The following is a 25,997-nucleotide window of genomic DNA, read 5'->3' as shown; positions in this document are numbered from 1 at the left end:
AACTTTGTACGCAATAGCCAGGATCAGCTGCCCAGAGACTGCATTTAACCTTTTTTTCCCAGAGGACATCATTCAACTCATCGTGCAAATGACCAACTTCCAAGGACTCAGGAACATAACGGGTTGGACAACTCGAACACCACAGGAGCTGCGTGCATACCTAGGGCTGCTGATCCTCGCTGGTATGTATAAATCCAATAATGAAGCCACAACTAGCCTTTGGGACAGGAAGATGGGTCGTCCGGGATTTGCCGAGACAATGTCACATAACAGATTTTCGCTCATCAATCGCACCCTGCGCTTTGACGACAAGATGTGCAGGCCACAGCGTCATCATGCATCAAAAATGTCCCCAATCCAGGAGCTGTGGATCAAATGGAACGTGCTTCAGCAAAAAATGTTCAATCTTGGTGGCAATATTTGTATTGACGAGCAGCTTGTCCCGTTTCGGGGCCGCTGCTCCTTCAAGCAGTACATCCCCTCCAAAACGGCGAAGTCTCGGCTAAAGATTTGGGCACTGGAGGTATACACGGGCAAGCCTCCTGGAGGACAGCGTGAGTCAAATGTGGGAATGCGCATTGTTTTGGGACTGTGCGATTCTTTGGAGGGCCACACGGTCACAATGGACAACTTTTTTTGTTCAGTACCCCTGGCTTTTGAGTTGAAAAAAAAGAAAATAACAGTTGTTAGCACAATCAGGAAAAATAAACCGGAGCTGCCCCCGCAGCTCGTCGGACTGACGGACAGAAATACGCTCTCCAGCAAATTTGCATTCACTCGCACGATGAGCGTCGTTTGCTACGTTCCCAAAAAGGGAAGGAACGTTTTGGTGCTCAGCAGTGAGAGGCAATAGGAAGAAGCCCAAAATGATTCTGGATTTTAACAAATGCAAGGGCGCAGTAGATCACGTGGACCAGGTAAGCAGAAGTTTTGTCTTTTCAAAGGTCTCCATCAAAAGCTGTCTTGTCGTCTGATGTCATCTAATGTTTTTTTTTGTTTTGTTTTTGCAGGCATGTGGCACTTATTCAACCCGCCGGCGGTCACAGAGGTGGCCAATGTGCCTTTTTTTATCACATGTTGGACTGGCCCTGACTCAACCGGAAATCGAGCGCAGAAGGCCAAGGAGGCATCAACGTAACGAAGGTGAGGTTGCACAACAGATTGTGGCAACCGAGGCCACAAAGGAATCCTCATCAAAAAGGAAGCAGTGTGGCCTCTGTGAAAAGCCACTGAGAGCTTCAAACTTTTGTGCTCGATGTGGAGTGGCCGTCTGCCGCAAGCACATGAAGGCAGTTTTCTGTAATTGTTTGTTCTGTAGTTGTTTGTTCAGTAGTTGTTTGTTGAATTTGTTCTCAAATTGTGTTAATTCAAAATGTTTCATTGTTGTGTTGTGACTTTATTACCTTGTCATAGTTCTAATTCCCTTGCATAACATTTTCCACTCTGATATATACCGTATTTTTACGGCCATAAGACGCATCAAAAGACACAACACCAGTAGAGGGTGCCAAAAGACGCATGAAAGGGCGCAACACCAGTTGAGGGTGCCATTTCGTATTTAATGCATATACTAGGCGCGCCGTAGTACAAGGCGCTAGCTCAGCTCCGCGCTAGCTGATGCCAGTTTACCAGGACACAATCACTTATAAGGTCGCTGCCAGAGGCATCACCCCAATTTAATGACAACTGTTCTGAAACTATAAGGAATCACTGCCAATAACAATAACTCTAGTCAATAAGAGGAGTCATGACAGTATGTCTACTAGACAACGTCAGGGGAGGGACTTCACTGGTCACCACACTCCTTAGAGTCACGGTTTAAAATCAAAAACAAAAATATCTCTGAACAAGCAAATAATGAAACAAAGAAATAAGATTAACACAAAACATGTATCTCTCATGCCATCTATATACCCAAAAGAAATAAAAATAACACAAAAAGATTATAGCAATGGCTTCTTGGGAGCCACTCAGCCTTAGCCAATTACAGCAATGGCTTCTTGGGAGCCACTCAGACTCAGCCAATCAAATGGCTGTTTAGAGAGATGTGCTGTTGTGCTTTGGGCTTTTTGCAGTCTGTTGTCTAAACCTGGGACGTTTCTTGCTTGCAATAACATAAATGATAAGACAGACTACAACATTGTGGACAGCTGCTGTTGGAGAGCCTAGGGGGTGGACTGTATAGGTGATTTGGTTCAATGGGGGTATGCTCTTTTCACCCCTGGGTGTCGGTCAGAACACAAGGATGAGTCCAAGATGTGGGTTGGCAGCTTTAATAGTGTATCTTCACATAACATGTAACAGCACAGGCAACAGGCGGACAAAACATAGGCACAGATGGGAATGAGGTGATGGGCTCAGGCATGCAGGATGCATGTGAGCTTGTGGCAGTGAGCTCATGAAGCAATGAGCGGGTGGCAGACAGTGAGCACGTGTGTGCCAAGCAGTGGTCACGTGTATGTGTGTGTGTGTGTGTGGTTCTGTAACAAAAGAAACATCACATAAATATATAGCTCAACTCAACAAACAGCAGCTATAAACTGTATTTGCATGCGCAATTACATAAGCTCAAATGAGATATCAACTGCATCAAACAGTTGCCAACTACGGCCGTGGACGGCGCACAATGGCGGCGGCCATAGGGATTGCGTACTACCTAGGTTACAGCAGACGTACTACCTAGGTTGCAGCAGACCTGACGCACCTAGGCGTAAAAAACTATATAAAACTATACAAAGGAGCGCGCTTTAGTGGAGTACAACCTCCTTGTATATAACTAGCACACCGCGGGGAACATTTAGGCATTCACACACCGAGCGAAAGGCACATATTCAATGACGCGGCTAACTTCAAAGGCAGCTCGGCGACGGCGCATGGCAAGAAACATGGCGGCGGCGCACAACGACATACAGACTAGTCGGGAGTAGACATGACGATGCACAGCGGCGCGATGAATGAACGCTGTAAACAAATAAATACACTGATGTACTCACTTGCGGTCAGGAACGCACACAGACACTGAGGCATCGAACACGTCACATACTAGTGGTGGTCGGCTGACAATTGCTGCGCTACAGGCATTTGCCAGTAACCCGTATGCGGGCGCTTCTCGCGAGAGCACGGCACCGACGCGACTTCAATCACACAACCAGCACACAATCGATGGCGACACTCAACTTCGGAACCTTTCTAACAGCCGCCCCCGAATGTACGAAGTACATTCGCTCCTAAGAAAGGTGATAGAGTCTCGAATGTCTCACGGCAGGCTGGTCTTGATTGTAGCGACGTCCTCATCACCAGCCGGGAGAGCTGGCAGAACGACCAACCTGGCCACTGGTCTGGTGTAGTTGCGCTCGCCGATCTGCACATCAACGGAGCGGACGTGTCCATCGGCGCTGGGATGGACTTGGGTGACATGGCCCACGGGCCACATCGCTCTTGGCAGCTGGGGGTCCACCAGCATCACGACAGCGCCCTTGATGATATCGGCTCTGGTGGATTGCCACTTCTGTCGTGTCTGCAGGTTCGGTAGGTAGTTACGCAGGAAGCTGGACCAGAAGTGGTTCGCCAGAACTTGGGAGTGTCTCCAGTGGCGACGGCTCAGCAGGTCAGTCTCTGGATACACAATCTGGGGTAATGATCCATCCGGCCGCCCCATCAGCAGGACGTTGGGTGTCACAGGATCGAGGTCATTGAGGCTGGATGAGACGTATCCTAGTGGCTTCGAATTGAGGATCCCTTCCACTTCAAGCAGTACGGTCCTTAGTACTTCCTCTGGGACTGGCTGGGCTCCCACCGTGGTGTACAAGGCTGCCTTCACTGAACGTATCTCCCTTTCCCACGTCCCTCCGAAGTGGGGTGCAGCTGGTGGGTTGAAGTGGAAGCTGATTTTCTGCTTGGCAAGCTGTTGCTGTAGATCTGGGGACAGGGTAGCGAACGCCTCTCGCAGCTCTCTTTCTGCTCCTCGGAAGTTGGTTCCCTGGTCCGAATACAGCTCAGCGGGTGTCCCTCGGCGTGCAATGAACCGCCTGAGGGCCATCAGGAACGAGTCGGCGTCGATCGTGTTCAGAAGGTCTAAGTGAACGCCTCTGGTGGTGAGGCACTTGAATATGATGCCCCACCTCTTCTCCGTGCGTCTTCCCACCTTGATCTGGAATGGCCCGAAACAGTCCATCCCAGTGGAGAAGAAGGCTGGCTTGAAGAGGCGTAGCCGAGCAGGTGGCAGGTCCGCCATCTTGGGGACAGCAGGTCTAGCCTTCCAGCGTCGACATTCTGTGCAGGTGTGTTGGTAGCGGCGTACTGCTTCACGGCCACGCAGGATCCAGTAGGAGCGCCGTATCTCTGCGAACACTCTCTCTGGTCCGGGGTGATGCAGACGGCTGTCGAAGTCTTGAATAAGGAGTCTAGTGGAGGGGTGGCTGGGATCCAGCACGATAGGATGAACGGCTATCTGGTCTACATCTTCAGCGTGACGAAGCCTACCTCCAACACGAATGACCTCCTCTTCATCCATCTCAGGAGACAAGGTGAGTAGGCGGCTGCTGGATGAGACAGGCTTGCCAGCCTTCAGGAGCCTCAGCTCGTCTGGGAAGCTGTCACGTTGGGATCGCTTGAGGATGAGGATCTCTGCCCTGCGGTAATCTTCAGCAGTATGACCGCTGCTCTGATCTGCCGCCCCCTGCAGCTCCTGCACTGTAGCGTGTAACAAGTCCTTCCAGGTGTCATATCTCGTCGCATCTGCGGTGCTGACGGGGATTGTCGTGACTCCACAGAAGGCAGACCTCCTTAGCTCTGAGGTATCGTCGTCTTTATCAAGCTTAGGCCGGACTGGCCAATCTTCTGGGGGTTGGAGAAGGAATGAAGGTCCTTGGCTCCATCGGTTGGGCTTCACAAGGTCTAGCAGATTCTTGCCCCTTGTGATATCATCCGCAGGATTCCTCTCTGAGTCTACATATCGCCAGGCATCAGGGCTGGTGAGTTCCTGGATCTCTGCCACTCTAGTGCCAACAAAGACCTTGAAACGGCAGGACTCCGACTGCAGCCATGTCAGAACCGTGGTGGAATCAGTCCACAGGATTGTCTGGGTAATCTTCAGCGTGAGCTCCCTCCTGACGAGCTTGGCTAGTTGGGCTCCTGTGACAGCTCCGCACAGCTCCAATCCGTGCTTGTCGCTTGTTCTCAGGTATGCCACTGATCCGTATGCTTGTTCGGAAGCATCCGAGAACACGTGAACTTCATGGGTGACACTTGACGAATCTACCTCGGCAGGTAGGTAGGCTCTTGGTAGGGTGACTTGAGGGAGGAACCCTAACTCTTCTTCCCAGCTGTTCCATGCTTGTAGGAGATCTTGGGGGAGGAGAGGATCATCCCAGCCTCTGTGCTTCTCCCAGAGGCGTCGGACAAGCATCTTGGCTCGAGTGGTGTATGGGATCAGGAACCCTAAGGGGTCGTACTGACTGGCTAAGACGCGGTAGATGTTCCGCAGCGTTGGCGCGCCATACTCGATATGTCGGTGTTGGTAACTCATAGTGTCCGTATGACAGTGCCAGCTGAGTCCTAGCGTGGATTCAGGGGAGTCTGCCTGGTCGTGGGGAAGATGGAGCTCAAAGCTGTCTGATCTGGCCTGCTTGGGTAGGTGTTCGACAACGCTCGGCATGTTACTTGCCCACTGCCGTAGGTCGAATCCGCCAGCAGCTAGGAGCGTCCGGAGTCTATCCACCAGACGACTGGCTTCCTGCGGAGTAGGAAGACTCTGCAGGAGGTTGTCCACATAAAAACATCTCTCAATGGAGAACCTCACGTCATCTTCTGGTTGGCTATGTTCGGCTACATGGCGTTGCAGGGCGAACGTAGCGCAGCAGGGGCTACAAGTGGTGCCAAAGGGAAGAACTGGCCACTCGTACACTTCTGGAGGGTCACCTTTGGTCATGTCACGCCAGACGAACCGAAGAAGGGAACGGTCAGCAGGGAGTAGGCGGACTTGATGGAACATCCCCTTAATGTCTGCAGTAAGGGCGACAGCGTGTTCCCTGAAGCGCAGCAGCACTCCCAAAAGCGATGCTCCGAGAGTGGGTCCAGGCAGCAGTGAACCGTTCAGGCTCTGGCCTCTATACTGATAAGAGCAGTTGAAGACGATTCTGTTCCTGCCGCGATAGCTCACCATGTGGTGCGGAATATACCACTCTTCTCCCTCTTGGTTAACTTCTTGATGGCTTAACTTGGAGACGGAGCCTGCATCCACCAGCTTCTGGATCTCGAGGCCATAGACCTTGGCACGCTCTGGATCTTTAGCCAGTCGACGTTCTGTGCTCCGCAGACTCGGGATGACGGCTTCTTTCGGGGCGCGGAGAATAGGCATGTCTCGTTTACGCAGAAGGGGGGTGGCATAGCGAAGGATCCCGTGCACCTCTAAGCGGATGGTCTTTTCTTCGAGCAGGGCCACGGCTGCTTGATCCTGCTTTGACCTCGTCACGATCTTCTCGCTTCTGTAGGGAAGAGTGTCGAGTTGCCAGAGTCTTTCGACGTGTCTAAACAGTTCTGTATCGACTGGGGATACTGATGTCAACAAACACTCTTGTGGACGTAAGGGGTCCTGGATGACCTTCGCCGGACCCTGGAGGACCCAGCCTAATCTGGTACGGAGAGCTACTGGTCCGCCTGGAGTGCCCCGTCTGATTGGCTCGACAGCGGTAATCAGGTGTGGGTGGTCGGACCCAATAAGCAGCAGTGGCCTGGCATTGTGAAAGGGCTTAATGGGTAACCCAACCAAATGAGGGTACCTCCGTTGGAGTCGATCCATCGGGTAGGACTGGTCTGCCAGACCAAGGCGCATTGCAGTGAAGGCTTTGGAGACTTTGAAACTGGTCTTGGGGTCAGCAGCGGGAGAGATGCGGAAAGACACCGTCGAGCCACGGAGAGTCTGAACATCCTGTCGAATGGTTCGCAGTGGGAGGTCCTCCCTCGTGCCTTGTATGCCCAGGTCCCGGGCAGCTGCTGACAGGAGCATTGTCCTCTCTGACCCGTCGTCCAGGATGGCATAGGTAGTTATGGTGCGGTTGCCGTGATGAAGAAGCACATGAGCGACCTTCAGTAAGACCCTGTTTCCCTCTCGGGGGCGGTCGAGGTACAGGACTTCAGTAGTGGGGCTCACTTGCTGACTGGTATCGCTGTTCGAAGGTCTGTGTTGTCTGTCGTTGACTTCATGAAGGACCTGTAGGTGCTTTCCTTGACACAGGCTGCAGGGCTTCTTCAGATCACACTGGGCTGCTTGGTGATGCCTTGCACAGCGCCAGCACCTCTTGTTGTTCTTTATCCAATCTGTGAGTTCTTCTCTGCTCAGCTTGGTTACTTTGGCGCACTGACTAAGAAAATGCTCTTCATTCTCGCAGAAAGGGCAGTAGGGCTTGGGCCTCCCCTTCTTCCTCGGTGAGTCCTTCACCGGTGCGCTGTTCTCTGTGCTCTTGGCGCCGTGGAGAACGGCAACAGTTCGCTGTCTTTGGTGGCTCTGGAACTTGGATGCTTGCTTCTCCTTTGCCCCTTTGGATCCTGTTGGCTCATCGAAGTCCAGACACCACGATTCATATTTGAGCCACTGGGCCAGATCAAGCAGAGTGGGAATGTTGCCTGCTTGTCGGAAGGTGGACCGACGGAAGTCTGCTCGCTGCTCTGGAGGTAGTTTGCTGAGCAGTCTCACCACATGAGAGGCACAGCGGAGTTCGACGTCGCCGGCGGTGCCCAATGTCCTCAGGAGACCGACCAATGCTTGGACATGAAGGGCGAACCGTTCAAAGGCTGCGGTGTCGCCGCGACGAACATCGGGTGAGTCGAGGACACTTGCAATTTTCTTGAGGGCTATTTGGTGGGGCTGACCAAACTTCTCGTTGAGGGCTAACATGGTGTCTGTGTAAGGCGTAGGTGAGTTGATGTTGGAATCTGCAATCAACTTGGCCTCTTCTAATTTCAGATGATCAACCAGGATTTGGTAATTGAAGAGCTCTGTCCCTCCCACTGGTAAGAGGTTCTCCAAAGCCATCTTCAAGCGTGCAAACTCACATGGATCACGGTGGCTGAAGTAGGGTATGGAGGGGCGTGGCCCTTTGTAGCTCTGTTCAGTGGTGGCGGGTGGATCCTGGTGCCGTGGAGCTGGAGTCTCCCAGCCTGGTCCTGGCGTCCCGTAGCTTTGCTGTGTGGGTGCTGGCAAGTACGTTGACTGTTGAGGAGTACAGGTTGCAGCATAGGATGGACATCTAGGAGGTAGATGCTGTGAGTGCGCAGGCGGGTGGAGGTTTGGAGGCTGCTGAGGTGCATAAGCTGCGGCATAAGGTGTAGCCCTAAACGGTGAGGGTTTGTACGCAGGCTGGTGCTGGAGTTGTGGCGGTGGCGCCGTAGCAGCTGGATGCTTTGGTGAGAAGCTATGACTCCACTTGTAGTGCTGTGACGCAGTGGAAGAGGAAGCTAGATGAGGGTGGCCGGGCTGCGCGCTCAACTGCTGGGATTGGCGGCGCAACGGCTGACTGCTGACCTTGACTGGCGACACTTCGCAGTGGCTAGAGGCTTGTCTCTTCATCCGATGTAACTCTGAAATCAGTTCTTCTATTTGCTCAGTCATCGTTGGAGTCGGCGGGTTGCCACAGTCTGCTGTGTCAGGCCATGGCGGGGGGTCAGGCCAGTCCTCTTCATCTTCATCTACCGAGTGGAGGGGACGGAGGTCATGACTGCTGACAGAGTGTGACATAGCTTGTTGAAGACTGAGTACTGTGTTGGTGAGCCTCCTCATTTCAGCCTGAACTTCTTGGAGTGCAGCTACGTCGGAATGAAGGGCTTGCTGTGGTTGATGTAGCACGACCTTCTCTTTATGGATGTCCTGTGTGCCATCTCTCAAGGCGCGTTTGTGCAGCACCGGATAGGGGGAGTGTGGCTCTCGGACTTCCTCCCTGGGATCTCCCTCTGGACGCTGCAGGTGGGCTAGCTGGGAATCCGGACTGTATATCCTCCGCACTGGGTGGTACAGGTCCGCCTCATGGAGGTCAGCATCCCGCCTGTGGTGATCCGTATAGGGAGTGGGGGAGAAGTGAGGGGGTGTCATCTTGGCTGCTCCCTCTTCGTGAGATGGCCACTCCTCTTCGTGCCCATGCCTGTCTTGCTGCCTGTGCCCAAAATATTGGACATGGTAGTTGTCTAAGTGGGTGGGGGGGCGTGTCTGACGCGTCGGTCGTGCTCCACAATCTTCGAACTCCATGTTGATCAAGGGTAAAGAGAGCATCCGGCTCGAAGGACCACAATGTTGGAGAGCCTAGGGGGTGGACTGTATAGGTGATTTGGTTCAATGGGGGTATGCTCTTTTCACCCCTGGGTGTCGGTCAGAACACAAGGATGAGTCCAAGATGTGGGTTGGCAGCTTTAATAGTGTATCTTCACATAACATGTAACAGCACAGGCAACAGGCGGACAAAACATAGGCACAGATGGGAATGAGGTGATGGGCTCAGGCATGCAGGATGCATGTGAGCTTGTGGCAGTGAGCTCATGAAGCAATGAGCGGGTGGCAGACAGTGAGCACGTGTGTGCCAAGCAGTGGTCACGTGTATGTGTGTGTGTGTGTGTGGTTCTGTAACAAAAGAAACATCACATAAATATATAGCTCAACTCAACAAACAGCAGCTATAAACTGTATTTGCATGCGCAATTACATAAGCTCAAATGAGATATCAACTGCATCAAACAGTTGCCAACTACGGCCGTGGACGGCGCACAATGGCGGCGGCCATAGGGATTGCGTACTACCTAGGTTACAGCAGACGTACTACCTAGGTTGCAGCAGACCTGACGCACCTAGGCGTAAAAAACTATATAAAACTATACAAAGGAGCGCGCTTTAGTGGAGTACAACCTCCTTGTATATAACTAGCACACCGCGGGGAACATTTAGGCATTCACACACCGAGCGAAAGGCACATATTCAATGACGCGGCTAACTTCAAAGGCAGCTCGGCGACGGCGCATGGCAAGAAACATGGCGGCGGCGCACAACGACATACAGACTAGTCGGGAGTAGACATGACGATGCACAGCGGCGCGATGAATGAACGCTGTAAACAAATAAATACACTGATGTACTCACTTGCGGTCAGGAACGCACACAGACACTGAGGCATCGAACACGTCACATACTAGTGGTGGTCGGCTGACAATTGCTGCGCTACAGGCATTTGCCAGTAACCCGTATGCGGGCGCTTCTCGCGAGAGCACGGCACCGACGCGACTTCAATCACACAACCAGCACACAATCGATGGCGACACTCAACTTCGGAACCTTTCTAACAGCTGCCCTTTTGTCCAGCTTTCTCCTACACCATCACCCAAACACCATAGTCACATAATGTATTAGTCACAGTCAATTCGAAGCACAAGTGACTCAGACTTTGACCAGCAGGGTGTGCCAACATGCCCTCCGAACAGCCCAATGACTAAAAGGGTTGATGGTTGAGAGTGATGTTCAGTCCATATAGTGGGTGCGTCGCAAGCGCTTTATTTGTTATGGGGAAGATTTGGGACTTTAAAGTGTGCCCTATGGCCCGGTAAATACGGTAAGTACAATTGCCTTGTCAAAAAAGGGACAGTCCAAAAAAATTCCGTTTTGATTTATTGACTGATTTATATATTTATCTAATGGATTGGTTTGATCACCCTGAACATTTTGAGTGGTTGCACATAAAAATAATATTCAGAAATTACTTAGTTATCACACATCAAAGATTGAGCCATTTTATGGTCATTTACTGCGTTTAGGGGTATTTTCACTAAAACTGCCGTTGTCAAAAAGGGGAAAGTCCAAAACAATTCTTTTGTATGACTTATTGACTTATTCAATGCTATAATTATGTCATGTGAAATATTCCAATTTTAATTTATACATTTATATATATATATACAGAATAGTTAGTTTTTCTACTTGCATAACACTGCTGTTCTGGTCCGTGGCGGGCATAAAAAAAATATAAATAGTAATATATATTTATCTATGGATTGGTTTGCTCACTCTGAACATTTTGAGTGGTTGCACATAAAAAAATTATTCAGACATTACTTAGTTATCATACCTCATAGGCTGAGCCATTTTATGGTCATTTACTGCGTTTAGCACGATGATCTCACAGGGTAGAGGTTGTGGGTTCAATTCCAGCTCTGGCCTTCCTGTAATGGGTTTGTATGTTCCCCCCGTGCCTGCGTGGGTTTCCTCCGGGTACTCCGGTTTCCTCCCACATTCCAAGGTCTATTGAACACTGTAATTTGTCCCGAAGTGTGAGCGTGGATGGTTGTTCGTCTGTGTGCCCTGCGATTGGCTGGCAACCAGTTCAGGGTGTCCCCCGCCCACTGCCTGAAGACAGCTGGGATAGGCTCCAGCATCCCCCGCGATCCTTGTGAGGAGAAGCGGTACAGATACAGGATGGAATATCTTCGAAGCTTATTCCCATCCTAAAAGAAAATTCAGGCTGACTATGATTTCCCTGTTCATTGTTTGAAGCACTGGCCTTTATAGTTTCAATAAAAGGAGCTCTACATTTGCTTATCCGAGTTTTCAATCGGGAGCTACATATTTGTAAATGGCCACAAATAAGCATTTTATGCACAAAAAACATCTCACTTTTAAGCACTTGCCCCACTAAAGGTATCTACACACCCCTACTATATAACCTCTCCGAGAAGATAAAACTTATTCTTAGTGGTGATAAGCCATTTTCAAATTTGTCCCGTGTGGACTTCCTTTTGAAAACAAAAGCAGATTAGGAGCAAATTTTAGTTTTAAATGAGTTATTTACCAGCTGTTATCTAGTCTGGCCCATGAGTAACTTATTTGTCAATACACAGTAATATTTGTTGACGGTTCACTATTGTTTGGAATTCCTACCCAAGTATTGGAGGGACTGCATAAGTTGCTGTTTGGCAATCTCTCCACGAGAGGGAGTTATCTGCCTGTTCACAGCACACTCACCAGTCGTGGTGTTCCCGCATCTACATGAAAATTTAACAATGGTAAATATTCAAAAGAATTTCTCACTAACCAAAATGCATCATTGTATTTTAAATCCTGCAAAGACCATACAACAGTTATATTTTGCGACAGTACAAGGAATATTGCCAGTTTCTTGAATAAAAAAGGGATTTTATTTTAAGCATTTGAGATACGTGGCCTTAAAAATCAACAACAAAATTTACATTACATTTTAAAACATCATATCAATATTTAGTTAGTTTTGGACCTATCAGCAAGCCCTCTCACCCTTGAAGAAGTCTCAAAATTTGAGTGGGTGCAAGGCTGCTTTTCACATAAACTAAACTGGCACTAGGAGTTCAATTACCTTTATCTGGGAGCTTTAACGACAGAAATTCAGATGCAACATTTTCTAGGTGAGTCAGTTTTATCAGAATCCGCCATGGAATCCCATTCTATTTGTAGCAGGATACGACCTACCCTTATGCAACAAAAATATTTTTCTCAAAATGTGAATTGATTGATTATTTTATGTGCATTAATACATTGTGAAAAGTATGTATTAATATATTTTATTAATACATATCTTTGTCATATACTGTATCGCCAATATCTTCCATACATTATTACAATATATGGCAAAATGTGCAATTATAAAATGATTAGTTTTCATATATTGAATCATGTAGCAGAACATATAATGTTAAATGTACTGAAAAATTTGTTGCATTATTTATGTGTATTTTATGTGGAGGCATTGTATATATGGTGTATGAAAAAAGATATGTCAAATTATAGTAGATAATGTACCTGAATAATCAAGCTAATATTATCACATTCATGCAGAAACACATATTGAGTTATAATAATATATTAAATAATATTCAGAATAATCATATGATTTATTGTATTTATGGAAAATATATATGGAAAAACCACACTGTCTGTCATAGTTTACGTAATCTGAATACAATACAATACAACTTTATTTACTATTGTAAAAATGTTTTTCATCAGATGGCGACACAAAATTAAACAAATATATATGCTGCCAACAGGATAACTGTGCTTTGTTGCAATGAATAAGACAATATCCAGTGCAAAAAAAAATAGAACTTTCAAAAAACAGGACAACAGTCCTTTAGTGCAATTCTATGAATTTAATTTAATTGTTCTTGGATTTTTTTTCTTCACCTAGACCTAGAGTCTTAGGATGTTTTTCCATTGTACCGGTTTGGCCTTGCTGGGCCCGGCGTGGTCGCTTTTCCATTAGACTTTTCCGGGGCTGTGTGATTACACTGGAAATACTTTTCAGAACCTCTTCCGTGGTTCTAAAATGCAGGCAATCTGGGGCAGAGTGGCGCTGTAAAATGATTGGCCAAAAGGTTGAGGCTTTTCTTAAGTGAGGTGGCTAGGAACTCTGCTGCACAAGCATATATTTGGTTTGAAAACCAGCGAGCTAGATGTGAAGAATCACCTCAAAACAGTGTACTGTTCAGTTGATCCAAAGGGCTCTGGAAAATATACTCCAAAATTCATGCATGATGTCAGACCTCAGTAAATCATGTATAAGACTTCAGTTTAAATGTGCATGTTTTTTTAAAAACATTTTATTGTGTAAGTACTTTAGAGAGAAGGATGGGAGGTGTCATTTTAAGACATGACAAGAACGCTGCAGAAAATGCAATCAAGTTTATGAAAAAATGTCACCTGGCTAACTCAAACTTGACTCTTGACTCTCTTTCATTCCCAGTGCAAGTCAAATCTAAATGAAGTGGCGGGCAACACCTTGTTTTGGTATTTTCGCAGACCCATTTTCTGCCGGAGTGGCATGAATAAATCCAAATTAATTTGTTGCCAATCGGCACGTGTTCCCATTTCTTTTAAATGTCACATTTGAGGGGTCCACTTGACATGGCGGAAGAAGAAAGTGATTTGCTCGTATCATGTGTCAAATTATATAATTATATTTTTAGAAGGAACTCAACTGCAATCTTAGTTGGCCAGGGAGATCGCAGATCTGTGGAGTGGGCACTTGAAAACCACCTTCCCCCATGTTGTTAGAGTTGACAAAAACTAATGAAATAACTAACTTAACAAAAAAATGAAATAAAAATGTTAACCGATAAACATAACTTGTTTACTCTGCCTATCTAGAGCACAAAATGAGTCCGGGCAGGCCTAACAAGGAGAGCAAAAATTGTTTAGGTGAGAAACAAGTAGAAATAAACCTTAACTTCATCATTGTGCTGGTTATTCAACAAAGGGCACACCGACTTATAACTGGGATGATGCTCAAAAGCCAGGGCAGTGAGGACTCCCTGTGCTATTGCGTTGCAGTGGGTTGGGAATGAGGGAAGTTCCTTAAAAGCATTTAAACGGAGAGTCAGTTGGGGCTGTTAGTGAAAACTATTAAATAGTCCTGCGGTGAGTGAGATCTGACATATGGGGTTCAATGATCAAGAGGTGGCACCAACAGTCTGTTCATCACATAGAGTACCATTTGCTCATAAGGATCGAGTCAAAGAATATTAAGCCAATGTTCTAGTAGCTAGTGAAAAACGGAAGGCATGAATGCCAACACTGCAGGTTGCTTCGAGCAGAGGTGCACTTCTTATCTGACAGGGGGAAAAAAAGTTTACACATCACCAGTCAATCTAGTGACTGACGATGGTTGTATTGGCTGCAAAATATTGTAAACAATTCAGTTCACTCAAAAGGTACTACAACTTCCTTGATGCCAATTCTCCAAGCCTGCTGCTCATTTTTTGTCTCGGTCGCAGCCGTGTGTCTGCTTAGTCATGCACATGCGTTCGCGAAGCCAATTGCCTGTCAAAGACGCAACGCGGCCGAAACTTCACTTCATCCTACATGGACGGAGGAGTAAAATTGCCACTTCAAAAGTTTCAAATACTTCAGGCAACTACAGAGAATTGATTGATTATATGTAGAAACTGGCAACGGTGGCTTTCAATCTACACGTAGCTTAAAAGCCAATAAAGAGTGTGACTATTTTTCGATAAAATACAGTACACAAGTTGTATGTGTTTTAATCATAGCAGTCGGAGCAGTTGCGGCGACTGTTATGTTTAAGATTGCACCTAATGTTAATTAATGCAACATTTAAATGTGTTTATCTGTTTAAATTGTTGGCACATGCTCATAGCGTTGCAAGCAGGCTTGCAAAGATCATTCCTTGTTATATAAATATCACATTCCCCAATTGAATGTTTTAGTTTTTATTACTCACAATGCTCTTAAACATGTAGTAATATATTGCGTGTGCTTAATTCTTCCTTCCCAGTCTGGTACTGTTATTACCCACCAGGACCATGGGTTTTATGTTGGTGGCAGGTACGCAATGTCCTTTCAAGTTGCATACACTATTTCATGATGCCTGATTATGCATCGTTCTTAGTATGGTGTTTCTTGATAAGAATCCATAATTAAGCATCAGAGTTCGACAGCCGTGTGTAATTGTCAAGTGAGACAGCAGTGTGGGCTGTCAAACTCTAACAAAACATTAAAATCTAAACTCTTCTTCTACTCACCATTAGTGGACTTCATTAGCATCTGCTTCCAAAGTGTGGATATGAATATTTAATCTTATAATTTCATGTTTACAGCAAATTGTTTAACTTGCAAGATGATGCAACTGAATGCACATCTTACAAACTTCTAACTGGAGCCCCGGAACAATAATCAAACAGTAAGGCTGCATATTTCCCAAGAAGTGTTTAGGGAATGAAAAAAAAATACAACTCCAGTACAGCCTTTAATCATTGTCTTTGATCCCTCCTGCAATCTAATGTGTGTGACATGGTGACTGGAAGCAAGATTCCATTTGAGGTCTTGAATCTCAGTCGAACGGTAGGTTTCAGCTCTTTTAATGGCCGCCACCCCCACGGGGAGCAACAGCTACATGGTTTTATCCTGACATCAGTGCCAGTGACATCTTTAAGGAAGACCAGCAGCTTAATATCCAGAGGGGTTGACTGCCACTAGAGAGTCTGCCTGTCTGACTTTGATGCATGTGTGTTCTTCCAAAAGTGGGAAGAGAATGGGGGATGGGACTGTGGAAGCACTGTTACTATAAGATTAAATAAATGTCTCGTCAGGATCATCTGGTTGTTCCTCCACTGGGAACTAAACATGTTGATTCCCCCCACCCCCTTCCCCCAAGGATCAGGGCCTGATTACGCGTGGGGTTTGTTTTGCAGATAGCAAAATCGCAAATGTAAATCTGCCTGCAGATATATAACATGCAAGACTTTGTTGAACATACTCTGTCTGCTCTGGATGCACAGTGCACATGAAATTGAAGAGCATTTCACAGAAGCGTTCAGCTGTACACTTACAAAGTACTGTAACTGCTCTGATGAAAGGTACACAGATGGGGAATTGCTGTGGATGCTCTCGGGAGGAGAAGGGCGAAAACATGAGAGGGGACGAGACAAAACAGGAGACTCACTCTCAGGGAAGACAAGGCACTAAAGAAGCAGATTCAAACTGTTGCGAACATGAAAATAAAAAAGACAAAATTGACGACACTATTGAAATTACAGAGTAGATTGAGGATGTCATTGTGTTGAACTCCTGATAAATTACTGCAAATTATTTGACAATTCCATCTCAGTGTTGCATTTTGAATGTGAATTCATATTTAGTGGAACTTGTTTCTGGGATGCTGGTCAGCCTCAAGGTGGTTCATATTAAAAAAACAAACAAACAAAAAAAAACCCATAAGAAATAATTTCTTAGTCAAACTGTCCCTATCATAAAAGCTATCAGACACACAAGTGTAAAAATAATAATACCTTTCCAAATAGTTGACAAAAGTATTTGTCAAGGATGCCTCGTTACTCTAAAACGGCGGCCATTTTGAGTAATTAGCATCGTGACGTGACGTTCACGAACAAATTGAATCCTTTGAAAAGATCTTCAAAGTAAACGATGAGAATTGAGTCTTTGTAGAGAGACGTTCTCCTGCCCATGCCCCTCTTTTCACTTTTAGAAGGACCATCATCTTAGGATATTAGCATCATACTGTTGTAAGTGGGTCTTAGAGCTCTGGAGCAAGTGCAGAAAAAACAAAGTGAGTGCACTGCTCAACATACCATAATTTAACATAGCAAGCCACGGAGGTATGTGGTTCCTTTTGTGCCAAAAATATGTGGGCATGCACAGTCCCTGTCTACTGTGCATGATACATGACTATTTGGCTATACATACTCATTGTTTTGAGTGTTGAATGTGTCATGGTGACTTGTCATTTGGCAAAGTGATTAGGACTGCCAAGATTAGTCAACTAATCACGTCAACTTTGATCACCCAAATCGGTGACAATTAATTTAAGTAGTCGACAAGTCGTTATTTCTATATTTTCTATTTGGCGCATTGTTATGTGGCTGTATGCCCGTCTAGAGCGCACGTGCGCAGTAGGGTTTGTCTGGGTCATCCGCGATGTAAACTGAAGCATTCTGGGTAAGGAGTGTCATGGCTACCTGGTGTTAGCAACACTGTCCAAATGTTACAGCGCATTTCACCCACAAGCAAAGCTCCATTTTAAGGCAGCACGACGGGTATTCTCAAACATCTAAAAAGAAAGCTTGTTGTGGCTGAAAACTTTTTTCATTTCTGAAACGTTCAGTGGTATCTGGAAGCTAGCTGTAGTTAACACACGCCGGTTACGTTGTGTGCTTGAGGTAACTTTGTAACACGAATTACAATCTTCTTTATCGTATGCTAACATATTGTCGCATCTACTATGGATTAAGGAGGCAATAGTCAGTGAACTCACGTTTCTAATACCAAAACAGTGCGTGTTTGTCCATGTTTGACATCGAAGGAGAAAGATCTCACTCTCTCTCTCTTTCTCTCTAACGGAATGTTGCGTTTATGAATTGGGAAATACCAATACGCAAAGTTACAGAACATATTTGCCACAAACCCTCATTGGCATCTCATAAAAATGAAACAAAGTTCATTACAATATACTCCCTGATGATGCTAAGAAAATAAAGTATGTTCCTGCTAATATTATTCACATAAGGATTTTTTTTCATTTGTACCTTGTGCATTGATTTTTGTCAATCAACTTACTACTACATGCATGGCAGGCCGATTGAACACTCGAAATTGCCCCTAGGTATGAGTGTGAGTGCGGATGGTTGTTCGTCTCTGTGTGCCCTGCAATTGGCTGGCAACCAGTTCAGAGTGTCCCCCGCCTACTGCCCGAAGATAGCTGGGATAGGCTCCGGCACCCCCCGCGACCCTAGTGAGGAGAAGCGGTACAGATGATGGATGGATGGAACTTACTACTACAAAATTATGCATAATAGCAAAGAAAAGCAAATGGTTTTGGATAAAGGTTGAGTAAAAACATGAAAAAATCCAAGTGTTTTAGTTTTATTTAGCACAGTGCATTTTTCCTCTTTACTCATGTACTTTGATTTTGCGACCTCTAACATTTGAACAAAGACTTGGTGCCCAAGAAGAGTGAAATTTGTATTTCTTTTTGGATGCATAGATAGTTTTGTGGTATTAGCGCAACTCTGCATTGTGTATAGCTTTGGTTCCATTTTAAAATGCACTCAACAATTATTATTTTTAAGGCCTCATTTTTGCCTTCATTTTAAACAGCAGCACAATTTATAAACATCTCAGAAATGTTGGCACAAGCTGCAACGTTTAATCAAAGTTGAATGTTGTATCATCTTTCTGCACAATTCCTTAAAGAATTCAAGCTGTAAACTAATTATGGTTATATAAGAACAGCTGCTTGCTGGTACGACCCGCCACAATTTACGTATGATATGATTAGTCGACTAATTGTGGCTACCGTTGGTAATTAGTCGACAACAAAAATAATCGTTTGTCGCAGTCCTAATTAGGATGTGTTGTTATACAGTATCCATCCGTTATATGTACCGCTTGTCCTTACGAGGGTCACGGAGGGTGCTGGAGCTCATCCCAGCTATCTTCGGCCAGTCATGGTTGTTATGTTGTTTGTGGCTAGATGTGTAGTTTGGCAAAGTGATTAAAGCGTGTCATTTCGTAATGTCATCGTTATATGTCGTTTCGCAACATTGTTGCTAAGCGTTATTAAACAATGTCATTGCTAAGTGTACTCTGGCAATGTTGTTATGCACTGTTACCTTGTGTCGTTATGCTTTACTACTGTGGTGGCACGAGACACCATGTTCGCATCGCTTGTAAATAGTATTAACAGTTTATTCGAATGATGAAGGGCAAACTTAAAGTTGCTGTAAAGAGCAATAAAGAAAACGGTTTTGTTTTTTTAACACATCGCAGTCGCTAGAGCTGTACCACATCAGCTGTACTCTAAAACTAATTTGTTTTTACACTATTAAAAAGTTCTTATAAAAAATATGTATAATAGCAAGGCTGCCACTCCCTATATGCAGAGTACGCACAGTGCGTAGGGCACCATCCTGTGTAGGGGCACGAGCCTGTCCATTGGGGTGACTTCATCGAGTGCGCGTATCATGTGTGAAACGGCTTGGGGGAATAATGGACTGCGTGTTTCAACGTTACGTATTCGGAGCCCCAAAAATGTAAGTGAATTACATTATTGTTATAGAAACAAATGTAATCAGATTACAGGTGCATTTGTTAAAAGTATTATTCTTGCAGGATTAAATTTTGAATACAGTGCAGTTGAGTCCTTGCCGATCTCAAACTTGATTGTTCTATTAAATATAGTCGGTAGATCACTTGGACTTTTACAAGTAGCGTGCATGCTAAAAAAGAGTGGGCACCTGAGAGGGGCAAAAAGGATCCCTCCGGCCTGCCCTTCTTGTCGAGAAAACTTTCTCTAAAGCATTGTGAGTCCATCTGAGGGAGATAATGGGGAAGCGAGAGCAGAGCAAAAAGTGTCTGCTTTAGTCCAGAGCCAAGCGGAATGCCCAACTCCAATCTTGCGAGTGACCCCCATACAATGATATTATTTTGTGCTTATTCAGGAGAGTGTGGCTTGGAGAACCATGCTAACCAGCTGGGCCTCCATCTCCTGGCAAGCCACGCCCACTAAGAAAATGGGTCTCAAGACCAAGTACTTCACCGCTACCCAGCCTCGATTCAAATGAACCATCCAATCAAGTTTGTTTTCTTGCTGTAAACCATAGGTGTCAAACTCTGGCCCATGGGCCAAATTTGGCCTGCAGTGTAATTATTTTTGGCCCGCGTGGCTATACCAAATGACTACTATACCACTTTACATTCTATATTATAATAGTAACATTCAAAATGATAATAGTAATTTTAAAAAATTTACATCTTATAATGAAAAATTTCAATAGAAAATCAAAACTTATATTGTTTTAAAAAAAATTCAATGCTAGCCCGCAGCTTTATTCAAGTTATATTTTCCGGCCCACTGTGTATTTGAGTTTGACACCCCTGCTGTAAACGTATACTTCATTCGCAATGTCACTCTTCTGTGGCAGAAGTCTATAATTTTAGTGCTGAAAATGGCAAATGGGAGAAATTATAATTTGTTTCATTAAGCATTAAACTCAGTTTTTAATGACCAGAAACAGAGTCATTAAAACCCCAGCAGCTGACAGCACTGGAAGCATTTCATTCAAATGAAGACATTTTTTTCAACGTTACATCTGCTCTTAGCTCATTGGTTTATTTTTCTGTCTGTTTGCTCAGGTTTGCCCTGCCTCGGAAATGCAATTGATGGCATCTCAGGAATGTGAGCGTCTTGCCAAAGACAGGAGCAGCAAATGGTTCAGATTTAAATGCTGGCTAATTGCAGTAATATAAAGGGATAAAGCGATGCTGCTGATCTGGCAGGAATACGTGCTTGAATGCACTTTCATCCGCTCTGCGGAATGTTTTTGGAATCACTTTATAATAGTTGTCTTTGTGATAAGGAAGGAGAGACTGTCTGCTTTGGACCAGCAGTGCGACAGTATATCTGGAGGAGAGAGCATTCCAAAGTCTCCTACAGCCACGAGAGAAGAAAGATTTAATCCTGTTATCAAATGAAAACATAGACTCATGCCCATAAACACAAAGCAGCTTTGGCTCATGACTCAAGACTGTCCCTTGCATAGTGTGCTTTTCACTGCAGTCTAACATTTCATTGGGTGTTTTTTTATTTTTTATTTATGAATTTACTCTTCTCATATATTTCACTCCACAAAGCCATAACATAACTTGTGCGTCTTATTTAAACTTTTGACTGTCAAAAAAAGAGTTGTAGCATAGCTTATTTTACATTTTACAAAAGGGTGTTCTCACCTCCTAAAGCCCTGCAGAGCCCCATACACGCTTCCCATCTCTAACAGGTGCGCTCCTGCAGCTCAACAGAGGTAACCAATATAACCATCCCTGTGTGACGCTTCATCACTTCCCATCACTCTGTGCATCATTAATGTCCTGTTCACAGTACCACTCCCATTATGTTTGTCTGGTTTGCAGCCAGACATAAACAATGAAAACAACTTCCCTGCCTGCCCCATAAAAACTCATTCTTTATTGCCTTTTGCTTTAACTATGCAAAACATTTCTGTTGCTTAGATAAGCTTATACAGCGCCTCAACATGTCCTGTAATTCCATTAATTTCCTTATCATAAAAAAAAAACCACACAGAAGGCATATTGTGATCTGAACCAATTTGAGAAAGTGAATGGTGCAGCCACGTCATGATTAGCTGTGGCCCAGATATTGTGAGTATTCCTTCAGAGACGTGCGTGTTATCAGTTATGTTTACACTGGATGAGACATGAAACATTCTCGCTATGTGATCCCATAAAGAATCAATGCAGCAACAGTTGACAGTGTGCAAAGAGAGAATAATCAGAAAAACAAGTAAAACACCAGATATTGTACCATTTGCACTACATGATTACATATAAAGACATACGGGAAAAAATTATGAACGACTTATAAATGCCTGACCTGCCGATCTACATTTTGCTAATCCTGATTTTTTTTTTTCGTAACCTACACATACACCTTTGATGTTCCAATCTTGTTTTACATTGAACAATACCTCTATAGTAGTTGTCCCAACTCAAAATGAAAAGCCTATGAGTAATCTCACAGTAGAAGATTAGAGTGGCTGACTTTTTTTTATACCGCTACAGAGGGAGGTGACATCGGTGGGAAGATTGGCTACAATCAAAGAGAAATACTAAAAGAAATAAAACTGCACCCATTCGCACAGTTAGACTGCACTTTGCGCTATGTGAGATGGACACGAAATTGGGGTCCCTGGTGTGTCCATGTGTGTATGTATTCCGGAAGGGTTATGTGACAGTCAGCCAGTTGAGTTAGATGTATGGCATGCCCAAGGTGGAGTCCTCCCCCACCTCTCCACTTCATCATCCCCTTCAGTCTGAAGCTGCAGATACAACCTTCTCCTACTCCTCCTCTTCTCCCGAATCTTCCTGGTCTTTCCCTGTGGAGACGTGTGCTGTCCTTCCCCTTTTGCTCCTCACATAACCTTTGAACGCGCAATTCCCTCTCCATCCTCCGTGTCTGGCACATTTGATATGTCAGTCTGTACTCTTAACCTATCTTACATCAGTTTCTCATTTCCCACAGATACATAGTAAAGGTGAAACTGGAACTTAAATTCAATGCACTTTTAGTCTATAATGTAAGTGTTATAGAATATTATCAGTCTTGTTAATGTCTACTAAGGCCCATTGAGACCCTTTGCAGTGTGATTTAGCAGAGCTCTTATTGTTTGCTGCACCAAAGCTGAAGCTAAGTACAATATTGTCATTTTCAAACAGTTGTGATAGGTAGCTTTCACTCATTTACTGCTGCATTAACGACGGAAATCTTGTTGATCAAAATGACTTGATGAGGCATGCCAGTCGTTTTGTTGTAAATGGATTATAGATGGTTGTATGCTTATAGATCAGTTTAGCTTTGCTGATTTGAATGTGCCTATTATTGGTGCATGTTAACACGAGGCAAATGGGTCATGCACACGCACACACATATATATATATATATATATATATATATATATATATATATGTATGTATATATATATATATGTATATATATATGTATGTATATATATATATGTGTATGTATATATATATATACGTATATATATATATATATATATACGTATATATATATACATACACATATATATATATACATACATATATATATATATATATATATATACATATATATTATATACATATATATTATATACATGCAGGTCAAATTGAGTTGCTTCTTCTTCCCCACTCTAAACACCAGGAAAGTGCTGATTTTTTTTTTTTTGGGGGATTATAACAACAAGTCCTATAGCTAAACAAATAATCTGGAAACAGTGACTGCTGTGAAAGAGCAGCTGACAACAAGGGAAAGACCATGAGACGGCGTGGAAAGACAGCTGGCAGGAGGGAAAGACCCCAACGGGGCTGTCATGGGCTAGCTATCCATGACAGCAGGCTCCGTCACCTGAAAGTGAATAGAGTCACCCCACATGGCTACGAAAAGTCCAAAGAGGAAAATACCCCCTGAGTCTGCGAGAGCGGGGGCGGAAGATGACTCATCGGTTGACAACATGGTAACGAACCCAGGAAAGGAAACGGCAACGAGGAAGAAAATCAGCACAGCACCTACTAAGTTAGCTGTAGGAAAAGAGTTCCAGGTATGTAGCTGCGGATGGTCTAAGGCAGCAGTCGGCAACCCGCGGCTCCGGAGCCTCATGCGGCTCTTTCATCCTCATAATGCGGCTCTGATTGGCTTGGGAAAATAAATTACAATTTTTTTTTTTTTTTTTTCATTGAAGTGTGTTTTATTTGTGTTAGTTTTTATATTCTTTTAGTTCTAAATTTGAAGATTATTGTGATCTTGAAATATTAAAATATTAATTAAATTATTTGATATTATTTTTGTCACGATCCGTCTGTTGCGCTCCCAGCGAGTGGGCGTGGCCCGGCGGCTCCGCTCCCGGAAGCGGCCACGAGCCGGACGCGCTCCCGATCGCCACAGCTGCGCATCATTGGGACTCTCATTACGGACTATTTAAGCGTTGCTCTTGCGCTTGCTCGTGGTCTTGTTCATAGTTTGTTCTCCTCGTGATTTGCTCTCGTTTGTGTCATTTGCGTATTTTGTCCTTGGTTTGCTCACAGCTACTTTACTGCTCGCTTTAAGTTTTCTCGTTCCAATTGGTCTTGTCTTCACCCTTTTTGTGCTAAGCATTGTTTTTTGGTTCCTTGCGTTGCAAGCGATTTCTGTTCTTTCCTTATTTATTTCCTGGAGTGACCCGGTCACCCAGCGTTTTCCGTTTCGCCCTCCCGGCGGTGGTAATCATAGAACCCTTGCGGTTAGTAAATTTATAAATATTGATCCTATAGTGATTATTGTGTGTTGCTTGTCGGCCTTCAATAAACGCCCTGTCAATCCTACCACCTGAGTCTGCGCTTAAGGGTCCACCTTACACCGCTTCAGGCTGGGAAGCGGTCCTGACAATTTTTTCGTCGCTCAAAATAGACGTCACATAATTTTCTCCGTAGCACTTCATAAGACATAACCACACTATAGTTGTTTATACAAAGTGTAAAGGTAAGAAAAAGCAATATATACAGTGTTATCTTCATTTTAGATAAGATAAATGGATATAAGGATGACGCCTCATGGCATTTTTCTGCTTTCGTTTGCTACATGGACAATTTAAATTCAGCTTTTTAATTTATTTGAAAGAGACATTCATTGTTATTATTTTTCAAGAATTCAAAATGTGTTCATTAAATGAATAAAATGTAATTTTCTCTGTAGCACGTGGATTTCATAAGAAACATGCTGCGGTAAAGTAGTAGAAGTTTTTTTTTTTTCATTTTAGATGTGCGGCTCCCAGTGTTTTCTTTTCCGTGCAAATCGGGTTCAAATGGCTCTTTCGGTGTCAAAGGTTGCCGACCGCTGGTCTAAGGTAACGTCCAGTCTAGGCCTTAAAATACATCAGGGGCGGATGAAGTGCTTGAAGAAGGCAAGCCTGGGACCCCGCATTGACCAATATCTGTTAAGAGAAAGGTCAAGTAAGGCGGGAGAAGCTCGGCGGCAGGATTCAACCCACAGTCCACCGAGCATCAGTACCCCAGAGGATGAGAGGAATTCAAGCACAACATCTGAGAACCTGGAACCTAGCCAGCCGCAGCCTGCTATGGAGAAGAGCACCCAAGGCCATAGACCCCAAGTGAAGTGGCCAAAATCCAGCAGCAAGCAAGAGTGGGCAGCAATCGATACAGACCTGAGCAACATTCTGGACGAAATCAGAGGTACAGTGGTGAAGAAGTTAGAGAGGATGGGCGATTTGATCTACTCTTACGGAGCAGAGAGATTCGGAATAAAACATCAGAGAATGACAGAAACATCGTCAGCCCCAACCAAGTCCAGAAGACAGCAAGAAATCGAACGCCTTGTCAAAGAAAGAAGAAAATTGAGGAAACAGTGGAAGAAAGCCTCACTGGAGGAGAGAGTGGGTATTGACCTGCTGCAGATGGATCTGAAGGAGCGCCTTGGTACGCTGCAAAGAGCGGAAAACCTTAGAGTCAGGCGCAGGAGGAAGGAGAGTGCAAGAATGTCATTTTACAAGGACCCCTTCAGATTTGTGAAAGGGCTCTTCACCAAGGAAAAGAACGGATCACTCAAGGTTCCAAAAAGGGAGCTGGAGGACCCCCTGAGAGCAACGCACACGGACAACTTAAGGTACGAGCTAAGGGAGCTACCTTCGGACATGCCACGAATGGACCATATGGACGACAGCCCACCAAGGTGGAATGAGATTGAGAAGTTGGTGAGGAAAGCAAGGGCAGCTTCAGCTCCAGGACCAAACGGAGTCCCGTACAGACTCTACAAAAATGCTCCTAAAGTCCTACGATTCCTGTGGAGGCAAATGAAGGTGGCATGGAAGAAACAAATTATCCCAAGGGCGTGGCGAAGAGCAGGGGGAGTAATGATCCCCAAGGAAAAGCATGCCTCGACCATCGACCAATT

The sequence above is a fragment of the Idiotropiscis lumnitzeri genome, chromosome 7 (assembly GCF_059441095.1).
Source record: "Idiotropiscis lumnitzeri isolate Australia: NSW breed Sydney's pygmy pipehorse chromosome 7, RoL_Ilum_1.0, whole genome shotgun sequence".
In the NCBI taxonomy this organism is placed as follows: domain Eukaryota; kingdom Metazoa; phylum Chordata; class Actinopteri; order Syngnathiformes; family Syngnathidae; genus Idiotropiscis; species Idiotropiscis lumnitzeri.
The sequence above is the reverse complement of the archived record's forward strand: the minus strand, read 5'-3'. Positions refer to the sequence as shown.